Below are 7,686 nucleotides of genomic sequence, written 5' to 3'. Positions count from 1 at the left end.
AAGACGAATTCTGGCGCACCCCTACCTGGCCCGCCAAATGTCGGATTTAGGGTTCCGGCAGACCCTTGAGGTTCGAACACTGGGGTGCGCGCGGAGGTTTCGCCTTCTACCTAGCTATTCCTCCCCGAATCGCTAGGATCTAAACTACGAAAAGAACAACACAAGAGACACAGGGTTTATACTGGTTCAGGCCACCATTGTGGTGTAATACCCTACTCCAGTGTGTGGTGTGGTGGATTGCCTCTTGGGCTGATGATGAATAATACAAGGAAGGACAGCCTCGCGAGGGTCTGTTCCTGTGGTGGTGTTGTCCCTTTGGAGGGGTTGATTCCAGATGCCTAGATACTATGGTGGCTAGTCCTATTTATAGGCAAAGGCCCTGGGCCTCTTCCCAAATATTGAGCGGGAAGGGCGCCAACAATTGGCCATTTTGAAGGGGAACATTTGGTACACTTATCCTGACTAAAGTTGGTCCTCGCCTGTCAAAGGCACTGGTGGTGACGCCGGCTTTGGCTCCATGGTGACCTCCATCCTGCCGTTGGACTGGTCTTGGTCTTATTGCACCGAAATGGATGCCTTTGCTTGATGCTCTCGCCTGCGCTTTCTCCCCTTGCACCAAAGAGGAAATAAGGACACTGCGCGGGCTGGTGCCCTTGGTCGTCATGGCTTGCATCATGGGCACCTCGCGAGGTACACTACCTTGAACTCTCCGCCTCCTCGTGAGCCAGCCTGATGAGGCCGAGCCTGAGGAAGCTCTTGGTCGTCCTCCCCGCGAGGCTTGGCCCCTCGTGAGGGTCTTGAGCTTGTGTTAATGAAGATGGGCCGTGCTGGGCCCCCTTTGAGCCACGCCGCAGGCCGCAGGCAGGCAAGTCTGGGGACCCCCGTTCCCAGAACGCCGACAACTTGCAATAGGGGCTAATCATAAGTGGATTGCTTGTCCAAGTAAGGGCAGTACCCAAGCACCAGTCCACCCACATATCAAATTATCAAAGTACCGAAAGAGAATCATATGAGCGTGATGAAAGCTAGCTTGACGATAATTCCCATGTGTCCTTGGGAGCTCTTTTCTCATTATAAGAAATTGTCCAGGCTTGTCCTTTGCTACAAAAAGGATTGGGCCACCTTGCTGCACTTTATTTACTTTCATTGCTTGTTACTCGTTACAATTTATCTTATCACAAAACTATCTGTTACCTACAATTTCAGTGCTTGCAGAGAAAACCTTACTGAAAACCGCTTGTCATTTCCTTCTGCTCCTCGTTGGGTTCGACACTCTTACTTATCAAAAGGACTACGACAGATCCCCTACACTTGTGGGTCATCAAGACTCTTTTCTGGCGCTGTTGCCGGGTAGTGAAGCGCCTTTGGTGAGTGGAACTTGGTAAGGAAACATTTATATAGTGTGCTGAAATTTTCTGTCTCTTGTTACTATGGAAATTAATCCTTTGAAGGGCTTGTTCAAGGTATCTTCACCCCGACCAGAAGAGCAAAGAGTTGCTCCTCAACCTACTGGACCTACTGAAAATATTTACTTTGAGATTCCTTCGGGTATGATAGAGAAACTGCTAGCTAATCCCTTTGCAGGAGATGGAACGTTGCATCCCGATTTACACCCCATCTTTGTGGGTGAAGTTTGTGGATTATTTAAGTTTGCAGGTATCCCCGATGATGTTGTCAAGAGGAAGGTCTTGTTGGGGAACGTTGCAGAAAATAAAGTTTTTCTATGCTTCACCAAGATCAATCTATGGAGTCATCTAGCAACGAGAGAGAGGAGTGCATCTACATACCCTTGTAGTTCGCGAGCGGAAGCGTTCAAGAGAACGGGGTTGAGGGAGTCGTACTCGTCGTGATCCAAATCACCGAAGATCCTAGTGCCGAGCGGACGGCACGTCCGCGTTCAACACACCTATGGTTGGGGAAGACGTCTCCTCCTTCTTGATCCACCAGGGGGGAAGGAGAGGTTGATGGAGATCCAGCAGCACAACGGCGTGGTGGTGGAAGTAGCGGTGATCTCGACAGGGCTTCGCCAAGCTCAGCGAGAGGGAGAGGTGGTACGGGGGGGAGGGAGGCGCCAGGGACTAGGGTGCGGCTGCCCTCCCTCCCCCCTCTTTATATAGGGGCCCTAGGGGGTGCGCCGGCCCCTAGAGATCCCATCTCAAGGGGGGGGGCGACGGCCAAGGGGGAAACTTGCCCCCCAAGCCAAGTGAGGCGCCCCCCACCCCTAGGGTTTCCAACCCTAGGCGCAGGGGGAGGCCCAAGGGGGGTGCACCAGCCCACCAGGGGCTGGTTCCCTTACCTCTTCAGCCCACAAGGCCCTCCGGGATAGGTGGCCCCACCCGGTGGACCCCCGAGACCCTTCCGGTGGTCCCGGTACAATACCGGTGACCCCCGAAACTTTTCCGATGGCCGAAACAGGACTTCCTATATACAATTCTTCACCTCCGGACCATTCCGGAACTCCTCATGACGTCCGGGATCTCATCCGGGACTCCGAACAACTTTCGGGTTACCGCATACTAATATCTCTACAACCCTAGCGTCACTGAACCTTAAGTGTGTAGACTCTACGGGTTTGGGAATCATGCAGACATGACCGAGACAGCTTTCCGGTCAATAACCAACAGCGGGATCTGGATACCCATGTTGGTTCCCACATGTTCCATGATGATCTCATCGAATTAACCGCGATGTCGAGGATTCAGGTAATCCTGTATACAATTCCCTTTGTCAATCGGTATGTTACTTGCCCGAGATTCGATCGTTGATATCCCAATACCTCGTTCAATCTCGTTAACGGCAAGTCACTTTACTCGTACCGTAATGCATGATCCCGTGACCAACCACTTAGTCACATTGAGCTCATTATGATGATGCATTATCGAGTGGGCCCAGAGATACCTCTCTGTCATACAGAGTGACAAATCCCAGTCTCGATCCGTGTCAACCCAACAGATACTTTCGGGGATACATGTAGTATACCTTTATAGTCACCCATTTACGTTGTGACGTTTGGTAGACCCAAATCACTCCTACAGTATCCGGGAGTTACTTGATCTCATGGTCTAAGGAAATGATACTTGACATTGGAAAAGCTCTAGCAAACGAACTACACGATCTTGTGCTATGCTTAGGATTGGGTCTTGTCCATCACATCATTCTCCTAATGATGTGATCCCGTTATCAATGACAACCAATGTCCATAGTTAGGAAACCATGACTATCTGTTGATCAATGAGCTAGTCAACTAGAGGCTCACTAGGGACATGTTGTGGTCTATGTATTCACACATGTATTATGATTTCCGGATAACACAATTATAGCATGAATAATAGACAATTATCATGAACAAGAAAATATAATAATAATCATTTTATTATTGCCTCTAGGGCATATTTCCAACAGTCTCCCACTTGCACTAGAGTCAGTAATCTAGTTACATTGTGATGGATCGAACACCCATAGAGTTCATGTGTTGAACATGTTTTGCTCGCGGAAGAGGTTTAGTCAACGGATCTGCGACATTCAGATCCATATGCACTTTGCAAATATCTATGTCTCCATCTTGAACATTTTCACGAATGGAGTTGAAGCGACGCTTGATGTGCCTGGTCTTCTTGTGAAACCTGGGCTCCTTGGCAAGGGCAATAGCTCCAGTGTTATCACAGAAGAGAGTGATCGGCCCCGACGCATTGGGTATGACTCCTAGGTCGGTGATGAACTCCTTCATCCATATTGCTTCATGCGCTGCCTCTGAGGCTGCCATGTACTCCGCTTCACATGTAGATCCCGCCACGACGCTTTGCTTGCAACTGCACCAGCTTACTGCCCCACCATTCAAACTATACACGTATCCGGTTTGTGACTTAGAGTCATCCAGATCTGTGTCGAAGCTAGCGTCGATGTAACCCTTTACAACGAGCTCTTCATCACCTCCATAAACGAGAAACATATCCTTAGTCCTTTTCAGGTACTTCAGGATATTCTAGACCGTTGTCCAATGTTCCATGCCGGGATTACTTTGGTACCTTCCTACCAAACTTACGGCAAGGTTTACATCAGGTCTGGTACACAACATGGCATACATAATAGACCCTATAGCCGAGGCATAGGGGATGACACTCATCTTTTCTCTATCTTCTACCGTGGTTGGGCATTGAGCCGAGCTCAATTTCACACTTTGCAACACAGGCAAGAACCCCTTCTTGGACTGATCCATATTGAACTTTTTCAATATCTTATCAAGGTATGTGCTTTGTGAAAGACCTATGAGGCGTCTCGATCTATCTCTATAGATCTTGATGCCTAATATGTAAGCAGCTTCTTCTAGGTCCTTCATTGAAAAACACTTATTCAAGTAGGCCTTAATGCTGTCCAATAGTTCTATATCATTTCCCATCAAAAGTATGTCATCTACATATAATATGAGAAATGCTACAGAGCTCCCACTCACTTTCTTGTAAATGCAGGCTTCTCCATAAGTCTGCATAAACCCAAACGCTTTGATCATCTCATCAAAGTGAATATTCCAACTCCGAGATGCTTGCACCAGCCCATAAATGGATCGCTGGAGTTTCCATACCTTGTTAGCATTCTCAGGATCGACAAAACCTTTCGGCTGCATCATATACAGTTCTTCCTTAAGATAGCCGTTAAGGAATGCCGTTTTTACGTCCATTTGCCATATCTCATAATCATAGTATGCGGCAATTGCTAACATGATTCTGATGGACTTCAGCTTCGCCACGGGAGAGAAAGTCTCATCGTAGTCAACCCCTTGAACTTGTCGATAACCCTTAGCGACAAGTCGAGCTTTATAGATGGTAACATTACCATCCGCGTCCGTCTTCCTCTTAAAGATCCATTTGTTTTCTATCGCTCGCCGATCATCGGGCAAGTCTGTCAAAGTCCACACTTTGTTTTCATACATGGATCCTATCTCGGATTGCATGGCTTCAAGCCATTTGTTGGAATCTGGGCCCGCCATTGCTTCTTCATAGTTCGAAGGTTCACCGTTGTCTAACAACATGATTTCCAGGACAGGGTTGCCATACCACTCTAGTGTGGAACGTGTCCTTGTGGACCTACGAAGTTCAGTAGTAACTTGATCTGAAGTACCTTGATCATCATCATTAATTTCCTCTCTAGTCGGTGCAGGTACCACAGGAACATCTTCCTGAGCTGCGCTACTTACCGGTTCAAGAGGTAGTACTTCATCAAGTTCCACTTTCCTCCCACTTACTTCTTTCGAGAGAAACTCTTTCTCTAGAAAGGACCCATTCTTGGCAACAAAGATCTTGCCTTCGGATCTGAGGTAGAAGGTATACCCAATGGTTTCCTTAGGGTATCCTATGAAGACGCATTTTTCCGACTTGGGTTCGAGCTTTTCAGGTTGAAGTTTCTTGACATAAGCATCACATCCCCAAACTTTTAGAAACGACAGCTTAGGTTTCTTCCCAAACCATAATTCATATGGTTTCGTCTCAACGGATTTAGACGGTGCCCTATTTAAAGTGAATGTAGCTGTCTCTAAAGCGTATCCCCAAAATGATAGCAGTAAATCGGTAAGAGACATCATAGACCGCACCATATCCAATAAAGTGCGATTCGACGTTCGGACACACCGTTACGCTGAGGTGTTCCAGGCGGCGTGAGTTGTGAACTGATTCCACATTTCCTTAAGTGCGTACCAAATTTGTGACTTAAATATTATCCTCCACGATCTGATCATAAGAACTTTATTTTTCAGTCACGTTGATTCTCTACCTCGTTCGGAAATTCCTTGAACTTTTCAAAGGTCTCAGACTTGTGTTTCATCAAGTAGACATGCCCATATCTACTTAAGTCATCAGTGAGAGTGAGAACATAACGATAGCCACCGCGAGCCTCAATGCTCATTGGACCGCACACATCAGTATGTATAATTTCCAATAAGTTGGTTGCTCGCTCCATTGTTCCGGAGAACGAAGTTTGGGTCATTTTGCCCATGAGGCACGGTTCGCACGTGTCAAATGATTCGAAATCAAGAGACTCCAAAAGTCCATCTGTGTGGAGCTTCTTCATGTGTTTGTGATACGTCTCCGTCGTATCTATAATTTTTGATTGTTCCATGACAATATTATTCAACTTTTATATACTTTTGGCAACTTTTTATACTATTTTTTGGGACTAACATATTGATCCAGTGCCCAGTGCCAGTTCCTGTCTGTTGCATGTTTTTTATTTCGCAGAAACCCAATATCAAACGGAGTCCAAACAGGATAAAAATGGACAGAGATTTTTTTGGAATATTTATGATTTTTGGGAAGTGAAATCAACGCGAAACGGTGTCCGGGGTGGTCACGAGGTAGGGGGCGCGCCCCTGACCCTCGTGGTCCACCCGTAAGGTGGTTGATGTTCTTCTTTTGGCGCAAGAAAGCTAATTTTATGAGAAAGATCTGGGCGAAAGATTGACCCCAATCGGAGTTACGGATCTCCAAATATAAAGGAAATGGTGAAGGGGAAGAAACGGGGAACGCGGAAACAGAGAGATAGATCCAATCTCGGAGGGGCTCTCACCCCTCCCACGCCATGGGAGCCAAGGACCAGAGGGGAAACCCTTCTCCCATCTAGGGAGGAGGTCAAGGAAGAAGAAGAATAAGGGGGGCTCTCTCCCCCTTGCTTCCGGTGGCGCCGGAACGCCGTCCGGGGCCATCATCATCACCGCGATCTTCACCAACACCGCCGCCATCTTCACCAACATCTCCATCACCTTCCCCCTTCTATATTCAGCGGTCCACTCTCCCTCATCCCGCTGTACCCTCTACTTGAACATGGTGCTTTATGCTTCATATTATTTTCCAATGATGTGTTGCCATCCTATGATGTCTGAGTAGATTTTCGTTGTCCTATCGGTGATTGATGAATTGCTATGATTGGTTTGAGTTGCATGTTTTATTATTGGTGCTGTCCTATTGTGCCCTCCGTGTCGCGCAAGAGCGAGGGATCCCCATTGTAGGATTTGCAATATGTTCATGATTCGCTTATAGTGGGTTGCGTGAGTGACTGAAACACAAACCCGAGTAAGGGGATTGTTGCATATGGGATAAAGGGGACTTGATGCTTTAATGCTATGGTTGGGTTTTACCTTAATGAATCTTTAGTAGTTGCGGATGCTTGCTAGAGTTCCAATCATAAGTGCATAGAATCCCAAGTAAGGGATGATATGTTAGCTTATGCCTCTCCCTCAAATAGAATTGCAATAGTGATTACCGGTCTAGTAACATAGTCAATTGCTTAGGGACAATTTCACAACTCCTACCACCACTTTTCCACACTCGCTATATTTACTTTATTGCTTCTAATCAGCCCCTAGTTTATGTTTACGTGCTATTTATTATCTTGCAAACCTTTCCTATCTTACCTACAAAGTACTTCTGGTTTCATACTTGTTCTAGGTAAAGCGAACGTCAAGCGTGCGTAGAGTTGTATCGGTGGTCGATAGAACTTGAGGGAATATTTATTCTACCTTTAGCTCCTCGTTGGGTTCAACACTCTTACTTATCAAAAATTGATGCGATCCCGTATACTTGCGGGTTATCAAGACCTTTTTCTGGCGCCGTTGCCAGGGAGTCATAGCGTGGGGTGAATATTCTCGTGTGTGCTTGTTTGCTTATCACTAAGTAATTTTTATTTGCTGTTCTTAGTTGT

This window comes from Triticum dicoccoides, chromosome 3B (assembly GCF_002162155.2).
Source record: "Triticum dicoccoides isolate Atlit2015 ecotype Zavitan chromosome 3B, WEW_v2.0, whole genome shotgun sequence".
Lineage (NCBI taxonomy): Eukaryota > Viridiplantae > Streptophyta > Magnoliopsida > Poales > Poaceae > Triticum > Triticum dicoccoides.
Note: the sequence above shows the minus strand (reverse complement) of the source record.